This window comes from Bidens hawaiensis, unplaced genomic scaffold (assembly GCF_021521415.1).
Source record: "Bidens hawaiensis isolate Kalapana, Puna unplaced genomic scaffold, B.hawaiensis_p1.1 tig00002323_1, whole genome shotgun sequence".
NCBI lineage: Eukaryota > Viridiplantae > Streptophyta > Magnoliopsida > Asterales > Asteraceae > Bidens > Bidens hawaiensis.
The window spans coordinates 2,015,742-2,034,948 of NW_027491125.1; the positions used below are offsets into that span (position 1 = coordinate 2,015,742).

The following is a 19,207-nucleotide window of genomic DNA, read 5'->3' on the forward strand; positions in this document are numbered from 1 at the left end:
TATATGTATATATAATATTATATTATATTAATTTATTTAATCGATATTATAATAAACATATTAACACGTTATATAAAACTTTATCTTTAGAGCTTCGTTAACGATTCAAATTTTATTTTTATTATTTCCATTTATTTGTTTACTTATATTATTATTCCTAAATCATGTTTATATATTAAAATAATCTATTTATTCAAATTGTTTAATTAGTTATTTAATCAAGTATAAAATCGATGGAATTTTGTATTAATTCCTTTAAATAAAAGATAACAAAAATAATCATCTTTGCAATAATAATCACTATAGAAATCAATCGTTCAAATCCGTAATATATAATCCCAAACACAATTAATTTCACATCGAAATCTTAATTCATTAAATCGTGTTATATCTTTTATAATTAACTCATATTATCATAATTATCTAGGAATCCCTGTCGGTGTATCCCGAATGATTATCTTTCTCATCATCATCCTCATTTGTATTTCGTTCATCCGATCAGGTGAGTATCTCACTCCCCCTTTTAACTCATTTTTTAACCGTTTTGGGGACATATGCGTTCTATTTATTTTTATTACTATATATTACTCAACTTGCAACTGTTGTCACTTGTGTTTAACAATGTATACCTTACTTGTTATATGCTTATATGCTTTATGTGAATCGCATTCGGAGAGGCCCAACATAATCTCAGTCTGGTATGATTATACGACTGTCTTAGTGGCCGACGTCCGACGCATTGACAATGCTTTCACCGACACCTCATTTTTGGTAACCAATGCCCATTCGCATGGCAGCGGTTTAGCCCTTTCTTTATGGTTGGATTGATTTGTTTATACTTATCTCACTTGACACAGTTTGCTAACTTATTTATTATTATATAATCATGAAAATCTGGTGTATTACTCACTCAACCTTGTGTTGACAAAACTACTTTATTTTCAACGCATATGCAGGTCATCGTATGATGTAGTTGAAGTTAGAATATCGTTTAAGGACTTATGCTAGAGGAAATTCAATGAGACAATTAATTTGATGATTTTGATTTGTGTTTGCTTTGAGATATTGTAATGAATAATTGTTTTATTTGAAATTATTAAATAGATATTGAACCTTAAAATGTTGCATGATAGTAACCTTGTGAGTTGTGACAATCGGCTCACGCCCCGACATTTCCGCCGTAGGTTGGGGTGTGACAAGTACCTTGAGAGTTGTGAGCAATCATCTCACGCCCCGACATTTCCGCCTTAGGTTGGGGTGTGACATCTGCTGCAACATCATTACGGTTTTGTTTCAGGCAAGTGATCAAGTCCGGCAGTACGCTGCTGCTGCTTCGAACTATCGTACCCTGGGAACATACCACGAATCTGTTTAAGGGAATTGTGTCAAAGACAATCCCGGTTTACTGTTTCTTGTTTATTTGTTTTTTGTTTTAGGTTTTATCATACATGAATCCTAACAGTTACCATCCACCACAACTCATAAAATTTATATGTAGTTTTGTTTTTGTACTTATTTCTTAAAACTAATTACACTGATGGTTTCTGTGGCTTACCTAAATTACGAATACAATTAAGGGCTCACTATTTTTTGTATGAATTAATGGTTCTGTCACAACATACGAGTCCAATCTATACTATATAATAAACAAAGTTTTCAAAGTGCCACATGTCAGCACCAAGATGATCCTTACAAAATTTTCCCTCATTTCTCTCGTATTAAATACATCTTTCTTATTATTAATTTTGTATTTCATTTTTTTTTTATTTTCATTTTAATCTTTCATTCTCGTTTTAATAATTCTTTCCTGATTTAAAAAATTTAATATCACATAAATATATTATTTTGTTTTATATAAATATATTGTATTAATTATTAATATTAAGTTTTTATAAGTAACCAATTTTCACGTTTATTTTGAATAATGATTGCAAATATTAATATTTTAAATATATTATAATAGTTAATTAGTATTGACGTTTTATATGAAATGATATTATTGGATGAAAAGGTAAGACTAATTTAAAATTAAAATTTCAATAAACTTTAACTTATTATATATATATATATGTATATATATATGATACTTACTAAATTACAAGTTTTTTTTTCTAACCCGTAAAATACAAATTCATTATTGATGTATTGTTAGTGTTTATGTTAACTTAAACGAGCGGGTTTCTTTAACCGGTTAAAGTATCAAACACGGTTTAGATCAAACAGTTTATGATTAGAATGAGTTCCAGTCAACGGGTTGGTTTAATAAAAAAAGCATTTACAACTATTTTTAATTGACTATTTAATCAATATGTCATTTATGTTAGGTTCATCATCTTAAAAATCCACAAAAATATAAACACCATACTACATGTTTTGGTTTTTCAGGTGCATAAGACATTAACACACCAAAAGAATTTAGTAAGCGTTTGCTATCCATGTTTCCGGGAGATTAAAAATATTACCATTATTCAAATGGTATCTATCAGAAATAAAATGATATGTTACAAGATATATTAGTTTCCTGACGTTTTAAATCGCCTCAAATATAAGGTTGTCAAGTCAGATTTAGCCCTTAAAGACGGTGTTGAAGTGATATTGCTTAAATGGTCTATGCTGAAACTAAAATACATGTGAAAATACAATATTCTAATCGCGTTAAGAAGCAAAAATCATATTCGGAAGTAATATTGGAACTCACACTTTTATTCTTAAAAAGAAAAATTCTACACCTTTAGATAAAATGATTAATTTCAGTGTAACATCCTGCCTTTGATAAGAATTAATAAAATAAATTTCGTACATTTTATAAAGTGTCGTGTGTCGGTTTAAATAAATAAACTAATAGAAGGTGAACTTGGACTTTAGAAGATGTAAAATAAGGAATGGAATGGGCCTTAGGTCCATGGGCTTAAGGGAGTATAAATACCCCTTAAACCCTAAACCTTTCCATTTTTATCCATTCTTTACACCATAGCCTACACCTTGGAAAACACACACACCATCCTATAACCCGAACCAAGATCCAAAGTCGAAACCCAAGATTGTTGGTGCTAGATCATTGTGACGAACCAAAACAACATCAAAGACCAGCTCGTGTTCGAATACCGACTCGTCTAAGGTACTTTTATGTAGAAATCGTTCATATAGGTTCGGTTTGATTAAAGAAATCATAGATCTGTGTTAGTTTGTTATAAACGAATCCAAAACAACAAATCTTATGGAAATTGGTTAACATTTGATGGGTTAATTGTAAACCTAAGTAAACCCGTAACCTATATGCCTAAATCTCACCCCTTAAACATAGATGTTAGGCCGATTTGATGGTTGGGGTTTGTAGGCGCTGGTCAGACGATTCCGTTGATACCAAAATCGTGATATTTGGTTAAGAAACGAAGGTTTAATTGCAGATCTAAGATCTGTTGACTACTTGCTGTTCTTGACGATTTTGACTTTGACCCTTGAGTCAATGTCTGGATAAGAACTATTGGTGATTCGTTATGGGTGATTCTTTAGCTAGTTCGTTATGGGAGCTTAGCGAATCAGAGGGTGATTCGTTAGCTAGTTCGTTATGGGAGCTTAGCGAATCAGAGGGTGATTCGTTAGCTAGGTCGTTATGGGAGCTTAGCGAATCAGAGGGTGATTCGTTAGCTAGTTCGTTATGAGAGCTTAGCGAATCAGAGGGTGATTCGTTAGCTAGTTCGTTATGGGAGCTTAGCGAATCAGAGGGTGATTCTTTACCCAATTCGTTAAGGGCAAAGTAACGAACTAGGAGTTTAATATAAAGACAGAATGGTCCCTGGACTTAGAAAAGAATTATATAATTACATAACAGCCCTTGGAGTTTGGCAATTTATGAAAGATACCTTTAAAGGTAAATGAGTAACGATTAACTAACCAGGTAATGATTTAATGAAGTAAAACAGCTTAAACGTGTAAGACTAATTAAGTAGCAATGAGATTACTAGAGTGGTACTTAATACTGTAATTATTATACAGTTAGTCGTGCACAGCTCAAGAAGGGAATAACCGTAAACGGTGAACGCAACCGCATTGATGTGAGTTTCTAGCCCCACTTATGTGTTATGTTTTCGGGGCTGTGTGCATACTCGATATGTTTGTTAATACACTTATCCTAAGTGATAAGTGTACGCCTATTAATGATGTGAAATGTATGAGAGATTGCTTGTTAGTACGTGAACGATCTTCAGATATTGCACGTACTATCAGGTTGTAGTGTTACGTATAAGGTAAGTATAATGTATTTGCTTATATGTATGAATGCGAAAAAGTTAATAAACGAAGGAAAGGCATGGTTGTATGGTAACGAAGATGGACCAGACCCTAATAATATCTGTGATGTTAGGGACCAGACCCTAATAATATCTGTGATGTTAGGGACCATACCCTTATAATATCTGTGAGGTTATAGGGCGAAAGTCTCTTTAAAACGTATGATTATGTATGTAAAGAAAGTATGAAGGTAAGAATGAAAGTATATTTACTTATGTGTGTATGAAAGGAAGTTAAGAGGTTAAGTATGAAATGTAAGAAGGTAATGTATGATTATGTGATTAACTAGAACTCACTCAGCGTAGCTGACTTTTAGTATGCACGCAGGTGAGTAGAATGAGGCAGGTAGCTTGAGGAGGACACATGGCAGAGTTGGACGAAGCTGGCATCTGAAGATTTGCTATGATGTTTTACTTTAAAAGACTATGTTTTGTTTTAAAATGACTATGAATGCTCGATAAGACAAGAATTATGGTTATGGAATATAATGGTTTGAATGTTTTTAATGTTTCGCGAATGTTTTAATTAAATATGATATTTAGAACTGCGTTTATGAGTAAATCCAACACGAAAGTAGGGCTACCGGTAACGGGGCCTTACAAGTTGGTATCAGAGCAAAGTTCGAGAGATTTAAGCATCCTACATGCTTTGACTTGAACAGAGAATGGGATTTAAGTAAGAAAAGAAAGAAGATGCCAGTTCAAGATAGCCATGTGTCACTCAAGCAAGCCCAGTAACGGTAAAGTGTATGGATAAATATGTATGTTAATGTTAGCTTGATTGCTAAAGAAAGGATATGTGAATGTTAGGGATTGGATTATTTGATTGATTAAGTGTTTAGAATAGAACCAGCACAAATAGACTCATAAGGGGAAATGTATAGGACACGGAAAGTAACGTGATCAGCTAATCACAATTGGCCACTGTTATTACCTGTTAGCCTTACTATCCTTGTACTAAATAGTTCCTTAAATGATGACGTTTGTGTTTTCCCTTTTTAGAATACAATGGCTGGAACAGGAGGAAATGTGGAAGCGGGAGGTCGAAGACGCGGCAGGCCTCGTCGTGCCCAACGACCTTCGGTAGAGACAGCTTCCAACACCGAAGCTGAAGGAAGCACAGCTGGAAAAAACCCGGAGAACAACGAAGGAGTCCAACTGGATCCCGTGATTCAAGCAGCTATTGTTCAAGCCGTAGCTACCGCTATGAAGAATATAACTCCTGGAGGGTCTGCTGGAAGCCGTGAAAGAACTGCTGAAGGGGCAGGTGGTGATGGTAGGAAAGATGATGAGAGGGAAAAGGGTGATTCAAGTGAGGTAAGGTCTGTGAAAGTTGATGATAGGAAGAGGGGCCGAGGCGGTTGCAACTATAAGTCCTTCAAAAGTTGTGACCCGCCTAAGCTGACTGGTTTAGGTTACGCAATCGCTACTCTTAAATGGATAATCGCCATGGATAAAATTATCCGCATTAGCGAGTGCCGTCCCGACCAAGCGGTAGGTTATGCTACTCAATCATTCGAGGATGAGGCTATGTATTGGTGGGAGAGTGTGGAGCAGAGGAAGACCCGTGAAGAGATCAAAGCGATGAAGTGGGAGGATCTGAAGGAGTTAGTGATGAAGAAGTTCTGTGCTGACTCCGAGGTTGAGAGGGCGGAGATGAAGTTCCTGAACTTGAAAGCTGGGACAATGACACATCGTGAGTACACCACCGAGTTAAATCAAATGTCTAGGTTGGTACCCGATATGGCTAACACTGAGGCCAAGAGAATCAAGTGTTATGTGAGGGGATTGCCACAGAAAGTCCGCGTGCTAGTCAGGACGGGTAAACCTGCTACTTTTGACTCTGCTGTCGAGCTCGCAGAGGTGGTTTATGCAGACCTGGCTGCGGATGACGGAATGGTGGAAGAAGAAAAGAAAGATAAGAAGTGGGTTGCTCCTGTTAAGCGACCCGGTACTCAGTTATGGAACTCGAAAGATAAGAAGCAGAAAGTGTGGGAGAAGAAATCGTGTAAGACCTGCGAAAAGATGCATGGTGGCGAGTGTAAGTGGAGTAGGAGTTCTGAGGTTTGTAGAAAATGTGGAAAGACTCACGGTGGAGAATGCCGGATGGGGTTTAATGTGTGTTATAAGTATGGGAAGGTAGGGCATTATGCCAATGAATGCAGTGCGAAGCCAGCATGTTACAAATGTGGCAAGACATGCCACATGGCGAGAGAGTGCACCGATGGTGAGGCTGGAGGTAGTGGGAAGAAAGATGCTGATCAAGCAAGGCCGAGGACTAGGGCCTACATGTTGACCTAAGAGCAAGCCAAGCAGATTCCCGATGTCGTCACAGGTACGTTTCTAGTAAACGGTATTTCCGCTTCAGTATTGTTTGATTCGGGCGCAAACAAAAGTTTCGTAGCCACACCATTTAGTAAACTAGCTAAAATGAAAGGTTGCCGAGTGTCTGAAACTCTTATGGTAGAAACCGCTAGTGACACTTCGGTTAAAATAATGAAAATGGTTAAGGACTGTAAGATAGAATTGGAGGGACATGAGTTCCCTGTTACTTTGTATGTTATGACCTTAGGAGGGTTCGATGTGGTTTTGGGGATGGATTGGTTGTCTGAGTACGAAGCTCAGATAGTGTGTAGGAGTAGGATAATAAGGTTAAAGTCCTTGGATGATAGTGTAATGACGGTTTATGGTGATAAGGAAAGTTCTGGGCTTAATGTCATTTCGATGATAAAAGCCGAGGGTTTGCTAAGGCGAGGGTGCTGTGCCTACTTGGCGTATGTTGTCAACGCTACGGCCGAGACGAAAGAGATGAAAGATGTTCCTATCGTGCGCAACTACCCAGAAGTATTCCCAGAGGATCTTCCGCGGTTTCCACTGGAGCGAGAGATAGAATTCCAGATAGACTTAGTACCGGGCGCCCAACCCGCCGCGAAAGCACCTTACCGTTTAGCACCGTCCGAAATGAAAGAATTGATGTCCCAACTGCAAGAACTCCTCGACAGAGGTTTCATAAGACCAAGTGTTTCCCCGTGGGGCGCACCAGTGTTGTTCGTGAAGAAGAAGGATGGAAGTATGAGAATGTGCATAGACTATCATGAGTTGAATAAGCTTACCGTAAAGAATAGATATCCTTTGCCAAGGGTTGATGATCTGTTTGACCAAATGCAAGGTTCAAGTTGGTTCTCACGAATAGATCTCAGATCAGGCTATTATCAGCTGAAAGTGAAGGAGGCAGACATCCCTAAGACAGCGTTCCGAACGCGGTATGGACACTACGAGTTCCTCGTAATGTCATTCGGTCTAACAAATGCTCCTGCAGCATTTATGGACATGATGAATAGGGTGTGTCGGCCGATGTTGGATAAGTATCGTCTTCATTGATGATATATTGATTTATTCAAAGCGCGAGTCTGACCATGCCGAGCATCTGAGAGAAGTATTGGAAACTCTGAAGAAAGAGAAGTTGTATGCTAAGTTTTCGAAATGCGCGTTCTGGTTGCGAGAAGTGCAATTTCTTGGTCACGTGATTAATCTTTAAGGGATTACCGTGGACCCAGCTAAGATTAAGGCAATAACGAATTGGAAGACTCCATAGAATCCGACTGATATACGAAGCTTCTTAGGGTTAGCTGGCTACTATAGGAGATTCATCGAGGGTTTCTCCAAGATAGCCGCATCGTTGACCGGTATGACCCGAAAGTCGGTAGTATTCAGTTGGGGAAAGTTTCAAGAAGAAGCCTTTGAGGAATTAAAGAAGAGACTCACGCAAGCTCTAATCCTTGCTCTACCCGATGGTGACGAGGATTTAGTTGTTTGTGCCGATGCCTCGCATCAAGGGCTAGGTTGCGTGTTGATGCAGAGAGGAAAGGTGATAGCTTACGCGTCTAGACAGTTGAAAGTCCACGAGAGTACTTATCCGACGCATGATTTAGAGTTAGAAGCTGTAGTGCATGCTCTTAAGATATGGAGGCATTATCTGTACGGTACTAAGTGTACTATCTATACAGATCATAAGAGTTTAAAGTACTTCTTCGAGCAGAAAGAATTGAACATGAGGCAGAGAAGATGGTTGGAGTTGATTAAGGATTATAACTGCGACATTAAGTACTATCCCGGTAAAGCTAATGTAGTCGCTGACGCGTTAAGTCGTAAGAATGAGGAAGTCCTTGCAACAGTAAAGTCATACCAGTTGATCATGAACCCAAGTCTTTTTGAAGAAATCATCAAGGTGCAGTCAGAGGTGTTAGTAGATGAAGGGTTAGTAAAGAAAGAAAGAATTTATGGACAGCAAGATGAGTTGATGGAAAACACTCATGGAGTTAAGACTAGGTTCGACCGTATGTGGATCCCACGCCATGGTGATCTTAAAAGTCGAATCTTAGATGAGGCTCATAAGTCAAGATATTCGATTCATCCAGGAGCTACAAAGATGTATCAAGATTTGAAAAGAGACTACTGGTGGCCTGGGATGAAGAATGATGTAGTGGATTATGTTAGTAAGTGCTTAACTTGCTTATAAGTCAAAGCCGAACATCAAAAGCCTTATGGGAATATGCAACCGCTATAGATACCTGAGTGGAAATGGGAACACATCACCATGGATTTCATAACTAAGCTACCTCGTACAGCTAAGCATCATGATACTATCTGGGTGATTGTGGACCGTTTGACCAAGAGTGCTCACTTTCTGCCCATACGAGAGGCCATCTCGTCAGAAACGTTAGCAAGCTTGTTCATTAAAGAAGTTGTAACCAAGCATGGAGTACCGTTATCGATCGTGTCTGATAGAGATACACGGTTTACTTTGAGGTTCTGGAAGAAGTTCCATGAAGCTATGGGAACAAGATTGAACATCAGTACGGCGTATCATCCTCAAACCGATGGACATTCTGAAAGGACAATCCAAACCCTTGAGGATATGCTACGTGCTTGTGTTTTAGACTTTGGAGGAAGTTGGGATGATCATCTGCATCTAGCAGAGTTCTCCTATAACAACAGCTACCATTCAAGTATTGGTATGCCACCGTTTGAGATGCTTTACGGTAGACGATGTAGGACCCCGGTGTGTTGGGGAGAGATTGGTCAGAAGGAGATGGGAAGCCTAGAAGTTGTGCAAGAAACCTCTTCGATGTTTGATCAGATCAAGGCAAGAATGAAAGCTGCTCAAGACAGACAGAAGTCGTATGCTGATAAGCGGCGACGACAGATTGAGTTTAACGTTGGTGACAATGTGATGCTCAAGGTCTCGCCTCGGAAAGGAATCATTCGTTTCAGGAAGAGGGGAAAGTTGAGTCCAAGGTACATTGGACCGTTTAAGATTATAGATCGTGTAGGTGAAGTGGCTTATAAGCTGGATTTGCCAGAAGAGTTAGAAGGAATTCATTCAACCTTCCATGTTTCTCATCTGAGAAAATGTCTAGCTGATGACACGTCCCACGTGCCATTAATGGACATTGAGGTTGATGAACAGTTGAACTACATTGAGCAACCGATCGAGATAGTTGACCGCAAGGAGAAGCAGCTTCGTCACAAGGTTATACCTTTAGTGAAGGTGATATGGAAGCATCGCAAAGGTTCAGATGCTACTTGGGAAGCTGAGGATGAGATGCGCAAGTTTTACCCAAATTTGTTTATGTAATAATTAGGTTTCGGGGACAAAACCTCTTTAAGGAGGGAAGACTTGTAACATCCTGCTTTTGATAAGAATTAATAAAATAAATTTCATTCATTTTATAAAGTGTCGTGTGTCGGTTTAAATAAATAAACTAATAGAAGGTGGGCTTGGACTTTAGAAGATGGAAAATAAGGAATGGAATGGGCCTTAGGTCCATGGGCTTAAGGGAGTATAAATACCCATTAACCCCTAAACCTTTCCATTTTTATCCATTCTCTACACCATAGCCTACACCTTGGAAAACACACACACCATCCTATAACCCGAACCAAGATCCGAAGTCGAAACCCAAGATTGTTGGTGCTAGATCGTTGTGACGAACCAAAACAACATCAAAGACCAGCTCGTGTTCGAATACCGACTCGTCTAAGGTACGTTTATATTTAGAAATCATTTATATAGGTTCGGTTTGATTAAGGAAATCATAGATCTGTGTTAGTTTGATATAAACGAATCCAAAACAACAAATCTTATGGAAATTGGTTAACATTTGATGGGTTAATTGTAAACCTAAGTAAACCCGTAACCTATATGCCAAAATCTCACCCCTTAAACATCGATGTTAGGCGGATTTGATGGTTGGGGTTTGTAGGCACTGGTCAGACGATTCCGTTGATACCAAAATCGTGATATTTGGTTAAGAAACGAAGGTTTAATTGCAGATCTAAAATCTGTTGACTATTTGCTGTTCTTGACGATTTTGACTTTGACCCTTGAGTCAAAGTCTGGATAAGAACTATTGGTGATTCGTTATGGTTGATTCTTTAGCTAGTTCGTTATGGGAGCTTAGCGAATCAGAGGGTGATTCTTTAGCTAGTTCGTTATGGGAGCTTAGCGAATCAGAGGGTGATTCGTTAGCTAGTTCGTTATGGGAGCTTAGCGAATCAGAGGGTGATTCGTTAGCTAGTTCGTTATGGGAGCTTAGCGAATCAGAGGGTGATTCTTTACCCAATTCGTTAAGGGCAACGTAACGAACTAGGAGTTTAATATAAAGACAGAATGGTCCCTGGACTTAGAAAAGAATTATATAATTACATAACAGCCCTTGGAGTTTGGCAATTTATGAAAGATACCTTTAAAGGTAAATGAGTAACGATTAACTAACCAGGTAATAATTTAGTGATGTAAAACAGCTTAGACGTGTAAGACTAATTAAGTAGCAATGAGATGACTAGAGCGGTACTTAATACTGTAATTATTATACAGTTAGTCGTGCACAGCTCAAGAAGGGAATAACCGTAAACGGTGAACGCAGCCGCATTGAGGTGAGTTTCTAGCCCCACTTCTGTGTTATGTTTTCGGGGCTGTGTGCATACTCGATATGTTTGTTAATACACTTATCCTAAGTGATAAGTGTATGCCTTATATGAATGATGTGAAATGTATGAGTGATTGCTTGTTAGTACGTGAACGATCGTCGGATATTGCACGTACTGTCAGGTTGTAGTGTTACGTATAAGGTAAGTATAATGTATTTGCTTATATGTATGAATGCGATAAAGTTAATAAAAGAAGGAAAGGCATGGTTGTATGGTAACGAAGAGGGACCAGACCCTAATAATATCTGTGATGCTAGGGACCAGACCCTAATAATATCTGTGATGTTAGGGACCATACCCTTATAATATCTGTGAGGTTATAGGGCGAAAGTCTCTTTAAAACGTATGATTATGTATGTAAAGAAAGTATGAAGGTAAGAATGAAAGTATATGCACTTATGTGTGTATGAAAGGAAGTTAAGAGGTTAAGTATGAAATGTAAGAAGGTAATGTATGATTATGTGATTAACTAGAACTCATTCAGCGTAGCTGACTTTTAGTATGCACGCAGGTGAGTAGAATGAGGCGGGTAGCTTGAGGAGGACACATGGCAGAGTTGGACGAAGCTGGCATCTGAAGATTTGCTATGATGTTTTATTTTAAAAGACTATGTTTTGTTTTTAAATGACTATGAATGCTCGATAAGACAAGAATTATGGTTATGGAATGTAATGGTTTGAATGTTTTTAATGTTCTGCGAATGTTTTAATTAACTCTGATATTTAGAACTGCGTTTATGAGTAAATCCAACACGAAAGTAGGGCTACCGGTAACGGGGCCTTACATTCAGAGAATTAAATTTTTCGTTTATTTTTGTTTTGCAATAAAGATTAATAGAAACAAAGGTCAGACACTATAGATGACTAGTTTGTTTTGGGACAATTTATTTTAACTCGTGGACTGTTATGCGTTACATTATCTAGATTTAAAAGCACAAAAAATGTGAAACTACTAAGTTTGGATATAAAGTAAAGTTACAAATATTGTGAACAAAGAAATATATAGAGATTTTTGAATTTTCTAACGACTTTTGTATTCATATTGTGTAATGTGTAATTTATTTTACCGTATAATATATCTTTATATCTGTTGAATATAATTTTTTGCATTTGACATTGTGTTATTTTTTTAAATAAATTTATTTATTCAAACCCGTGTGCTATACGGGTAACTAGCCTAGTATACAATAAAATATATGTGCTTTTAAGTCAAATGGCAGCCTCGTGAATGTTTATTACTTAGAATATAAATTGTAAGTTTATTTATTTTCTAAAAATGCTTTTAAGGTATATACAATGTTAATCTTGGAATATAAATTGTAAGTTTATTTATTTTCTAAAAATGCTTTTAAGGTATATACAGAAAGGTTTTTGTTATTATTATTATTATTATATTAAAAAAATTATTTTAAATTTCATATAAAAATGTTTAACACGTTATTAATTTGTTTACAAGGAAAATGTTTATTGAACTTTAAAAAGAAAACAAAAAAAAAACATACTTCGTGAAAATAACTATTTATTAAAATAGGGATATATTTTCATGTGAATTTTCCAATACAGATATGACAAATTGACAACTAAGGCCCTGTTTGTTTTGCCTCTTTTCTCTGAATAGATGAAAACGTCTGATTCGGTCAGACGTAATCAGACATGGGACTGTTTGTTTTTTTCTGGCATTAAGAGGTTCAGCGTCTTAATAGCATCTGAACCAGTAAGAGCTTTTAGTAGGTCTGAAAACCTCTTAACCCAAAAAAAACATACGCTTGTCTCCGGCCTCCATTAACTTCTAACCCGGAAACTAGGCTCCATCTCCGACGACTAGAGGTTCGTCTCTAGCCTCCACCTCTTAATGATTCAGATTTCAGACATTTGAACCACCTCTTAACATTCAGATGTGGTATTCAGATTCAGACTTAAATCTCTAAAAAAAAACAAACGGGGCCTAAGAGAATGAACATTAGATACTCTATTCTAAATATCAAATTACTCGTGTCTGATATATTTTATAATTAATAATTTAGATATTTTCATAATTAATAATTTTAGATAATAGACATATTTGTGGGACTCACATTTATCTTCAAGAACTACTATAAAACCCAATGATTTAATCCAAGTTTTACACCATGGCCTTTTCCGTCTTCACCTCTCTTGTTTCTTACAATGGCCACGAAACACGGCCTGATGGTCAATCATCCACCAAAAAGGTCCTCGTTGGGTTATTCGTGTCCATTCTAGTCCTTTCATCTTTGACTGTTGTAATGTACAACCAACTACTAGAAGTAGAACCTCACGATCGTCGTCAATTAGCTACCATCACAAATAATTCAAAAACGATCGTCGAAGCTGTTCGTAGCATACAATGGCAACGATCTGCTTACCACTTTCATTCTGCTAAGAATTTCATCAGTGGTATACATCATAGTTTTTCATTTTGAAAAAAAAAATAATAAAGTAAATTGATAACAGAATAAACACTTAGGGGCTGTTTGGTAGAGAGATTTGAGGGTGGAGAATTAGGTTTCTCTTGTTTGGGAGAATTAGGCGGAGAATTGGGCGGAGAATTGGTTTTCTCTGAGAATTGGGTGTAGGCAAAAAGTAGAGAAATCCAATTCTCTCCATTTGGAAGAGAAATGGAATTCTCTTTGCTTCTAAATCGCGTCTCTGCTCTACTCCGTTCGCGTATGATGATGATGATGCTCCGACCGGCGATGGTGATGATGATGCCGACGTCCGGCACGGCGGCCGACGCCGCAGCCACGTCCGTTCGCGTCTCTGAGCCAAAACGAAACCCTAAATCGCGAGGCGGTGTTGCGAGGCGGAACCCTAAATCGCGGTGTTGATGTTGCGCGGCGATGATGATGACGCTCTACTCCGTTCGCGGTGTTGCGACGCGTCTCTGAGCCACCATTTCTCCACCATGATGATGCCGAGGCGGAACCCTAATCACGTCTCTGCTCCCGTTTCTCCACCCATTTCTCTATTGTACCAAACAAAGGAAATGATTGTCAATTCTCCACCCATTTCTATTTCTCTCCAATTCCATTTCTCTCCCATTTCTATTTCCATTTCTTCCCATTCTTTTTCTCTGTACCAAACACCCCCTTATATCCAATGTTCGTTAGATATAATAAAAGAGATAAACAATTGATATAAGTGTTTATATGGTTGTTATTTTCTTTTCAAATATTAATTTTAATTATTCACTAATATAAGTTTTTTTTTAATTTATTTATCATGGTTTGGCTGATTTTTGATGATTGATTTTGCTGGTCTTCTCCTCTTCAAGACCCTAATGGTAAGTATTTCTAATATATATTGACTTTGTTAATATCATTATCTTTTTGGTTTTTTTCATTAAAAACATATTAAAATGACCTAATATACATCAATTTTAGTTTTAAAAAAAGTTGCACGACAACTATACCCTAAAAAGTACGAAAATGTTTTTTTTCTTTTTCATATTCTTTATGTTATGACATATATGTGTTGTTTCTTGTATATATACTATTCAAATACATCTTATCTTATCTTACTATATCAATAAACAAAACTTATAATGCTTAGTTGTTCTAACCACATTCAATCCTAACATAACATTCATTTCTAATATTATAATCTCTCTTCTCCTTAATCCATGCTATCCATGGGTTATGGATGAAAATGGTTTAACCCATGAGTTACAACATTTTCAATATATTTCAAAATATTATGCACACGTTAATAACCATTTACAAAAGGTTAATACATAAAATTTAATTATGCTTAATGTATAACTTACTTTTTTATTAACGAAGTCAACATTGTTTAACAACAAGGGCCCATAAATTCACTTTGAATTATGCAAAGCTTATCAATTCATATATATAAAGTTTTATTTATGCTATTTAATTTAAATTTTCAACTAATATGATTATTTAATTTTGAATCTTGAATTAAATTTTCTCAACATAATTATACTAATTCCAAGATGTTTGTTTTTAGGAAACCGTCAATTCCCAATTTTTTTATTTCATAAACATTTATCATATAATCAATTTCATCGAAAGAAATATAATCATATACAAAAACAACATTTCTTGACGGTTACTTTCATATGACATGTAACAAGTTATTTTATGTACTTGTAATATTTCGGTTTTATTATAGTTGTGAATCCGTTTTTACTGCCTTTTCGAACTCATAGTAATATTAAATCCGTTTCTATGTTTTTCATATGAATGCAAATTTAAGATTCTAGACTTCTTATTGCTTGTATTATATATTTCATTTCTTTTTTACCTTTAACTTTGTGTGTTTATTTCACATAATGAACTTTTTTTAATTTTTTTAATTTGACAAATCTCGTGCAATACACGAGTTGTAAAGCTAGTAATGTATACATGCAAATAAAATGAATACATGAATACATGTCATACACCTTTCTCTATAGTTTGTATTATTTTAAGTGTTTACTTTATTTATATATTTTTGTAATGAAATACAGGTCCATTATATTACATGGGTTGGTACCATTTATTCTATCAGTACAATCCGGATTCAGCAATTTGGGGCAATATCACATGGGGCCATGCAGTCTCCAAAGATCTCATCAACTGGTTGCACCTCCCTGAAGCCATGGTTCCAGATCATTGGTACGACCAAAAGGGTGTCATGACCGGCTCCGCTACCATCCTCCCGGATGGCCGGATCATGATGTACTACACCGGCAACGCCAACGATCTCTCTCAGCTTCAATGCCTAGCATACCCCCTCAACACATCTGATCCCCTCCTTATTGATTGGGTCAAATACAAAGGCAACCCCATTCTCGGCCCTCCGCCCGGCGTCGGTCGCAAAGACTTCCGGGACCCGTCAACTCTTTGGATGGGGCCGGATGGAAAGTATCGAATGGTTATGGGGTCAAAGCACAACAACACTATAGGTTGTGCCTTAGTTTACCACACCACCAACTTCACCCACTTTGAATTGTTGGATAATGTGCTCCATGCTGTCCCGGGTACGGGTATGTGGGAATGTGTTGATCTTTACCCCGTATCCACAGGGAATAAATATGGTTTGCATATGTCGAGTTATGACCCGGATGCAAAATATGTCTTGAAGCAAAGTGGGGATGAGGATAGACATGATTGGTATGCAATCGGGACGTATGACCCGGTGATAGATAAATGGTATCCAGATGATCCAGAAATGGATGTTGGTATCGGTTTGAGATACGATTATGGAAAGTTTTATGCATCAAAGACGTTTTATGACCCATCTAAGAAGAGGCGGGTCTTATGGGGCTATGTTGGAGAAACGGATCCACAAAAGGATGACCTAAAAAAGGATGGGCAAATATGTTGGTAAATACAAAAAATAAAAATAAAACAATTATCGTTTTTGGGTTATTATTTTTATAAAAATAATTATTTACTTTTGTTTATTAATTTACAGAATATTCCAAGAACAGTGGTGTTGGACCCGAAGACACAAACTAACTTGATCCAATGGCCTGTGGAGGAAACAGAGACATTGAGATCTGAAAAGTACGATGAATTCGAAGATGTGTGGTTAGAGCCCGGATCACTTTATCCACTTCATATAGGCTCTGCTTCACAGGTAATAAATATGTTATAGACTTGTGTAATTTTATCAATACAATTCTATATGAGCTAATATAAATATATTTACGCGATATGTTCAAACACGTTAATATCTTTTTTGATCCATTAATAGACGAACACTCGCATGTTTGATAAATGTTTATTGTCACAAAATAATTAGTTGTGATGTGACTAACTTGCATTTTATGACAATGCTTATAGTTGGACATAGATGCCTCATTTGAGGTAGATGGAGCTTTGGTGGATGCAACCCTAGAAGCCGATACTGTGTTCAATTGCACCACGAGTGAGGGTTCAACCATGAGGGGTGTTTTGGGACCGTTTGGGGTCGTGGTTTTAGCCGACGTCTCACTTTCTGAACGAACTCCTGTTTATTTCTACATTGCAAAGAACACTGATGGCTCCTCAAGAACTTATTTTTGTGCTGATGAATCAAGGTTGATGCTAGTTTATGTCCTTTTTTTCGTTTTTATTTCGTTATGGATTCGGTTTCACTAGAATACTAAAGTAAATAATTATTTTGTGGAATTCAAAAACTATGCAGATCATCAAAGCTATTAGATGTGCGCAAATTTGTATATGGAAGCACTGTTCCTGTGCTCACTGGTGAAAGCTACAACATGAGGTTATTGGTATGTGAAATATGTAAAACTATATTTTTATAATTAAATTAAAAAAATAATGAAACAAAAAGTAACCATTGACGTACAAGTATGCATGTAAATATGTGTATAATAACACACATGGAAAACGTACACATTAACTTTAACAACCCACTGTAACCGCATTATATATGATATTGTCCGCTTTGTATCCTAATGACCATTGACCACTAATGTTTACAGGTAGACCATTCAATCGTGGAAAGCTTTGCACAAGGAGGAAGAACAGTGATCACATCAAGAGTGTATCCTACAAAGGCAATACATGAAGCAGCCAAGGTATTTTTGTTTAATACAAAGATCCAATTATTTATTGATTTTCCCTTAAACATTTAATAATTTTTCTTTCTATCCTAACGTTTAATCTACGGACAAGACATACAAACACACATGCACACGTGTCAAAACATATTAATCAGACACGATTACAATCAACATTTTTTTTTGAAGTTTGTTGTTTGCCTATTGTCATTGCAATCGTTTGCGTTCAAAACCATACACTACTAAACAAACAAGTATCACCGACGGCGTTCATGAAATAAGAAATATGTACACTAAACAGTCTTGTTGGTAATCTATCGATAATTATCAACAGATTACCGACGGCATCTGTGATATGGGTTAAGCCAGAAAATGTTAAACGGATTTTTGGTAGGCACCCAGAGCAAAAAGCTTATGATGTCACCATTTTTTTTTTGTCTTTTTGGTGTAAACTTTACCGACGACATAAACGTTGATGATCCACTGGAAATTTTAAGATTAGATTTTTGATAGAATTTTCGATTATACTTTCTAGATCTTGTTTATGCCTTTTTGGTGTCCCATTTACCGACGGAAGAGCGGTCAATAAGTAATTATATGTATACATATCAACGGTATTCTACTAAAAATTGCAACACAACATCAATCTAACTAAAAACTGTATAGTTGTGAATGATTTGATGATTTCCTTTGTCCTGACCAAAACTTGCTATTTCATACCCTCTTTATTTATTTGTTGGTGAGCAACATGTTGGAATTGGGTTATTGGAATTAACATACGACAAACATGGTCTTCGAATCCTCATCAGTCATCATTGTACACCATACCTCAGTTAGTGCAAGGTAGGTCACACATGTTATCAAAGTATGGTGGTCTACGAAATAAGTTTACAAAATGGGGTGGTGTGTTGCTTCCAAACAAAAGACTAGAATGGTGGTCTTGAAAACGTCATATTTTAATGTGGTATCCCTATGTAAAATATTTAAAATGGTCTATAAAATAATTCCTAGGTGTAGTGGGGTTACAAATTGGGGGCGTTTTATGACATGGGGTGTCACGTCAGCAAATAAACACTTTTTATTTTAGGGGTCTGGTAGTGTTGTAGTCCAACAATTGATTCCAAGGCTTGCCATTAGTCCATTTAATAAAATAATAATATTCTTCGACACTCACCGGCGACAAATTTCCCGCCCAAACATGCCCCCCCTCTTGTTGCCCCTCTTATCGTCCGGGTGGGGGGGGGGGGGTGTTCTCGCCCCTCGTCGCCCTATATTTGTGTGCCGCCAATACACCTTGCCTTTTAGTGGTGTTTATTGGTTATATGTGCAAATTTAATGTAGCAAATGAGCTGCACACTAAGAAACAATCTTTTTTTAATTAAAAGAAAGTCTGG

At 36.8% G+C, this 19,207-nt stretch overlaps 1 pseudogene across 1 annotated transcript; it reads left to right on the plus strand.

Annotated features, from left to right (window-relative positions):
- Positions 1-15,691: 15,691 nt before the first annotated feature.
- On the plus strand, positions 15,692-17,888 carry LOC143617687 (beta-fructofuranosidase, soluble isoenzyme I-like; annotated as a pseudogene). The gene is made up of 5 exons (XR_013150870.1): positions 15,692-16,629; positions 16,721-16,885; positions 17,092-17,327; positions 17,435-17,522; positions 17,736-17,888. The product of XR_013150870.1 is annotated as a beta-fructofuranosidase, soluble isoenzyme I-like (transcript).
- Positions 17,889-19,207: the final 1,319 nt, after the last annotated feature.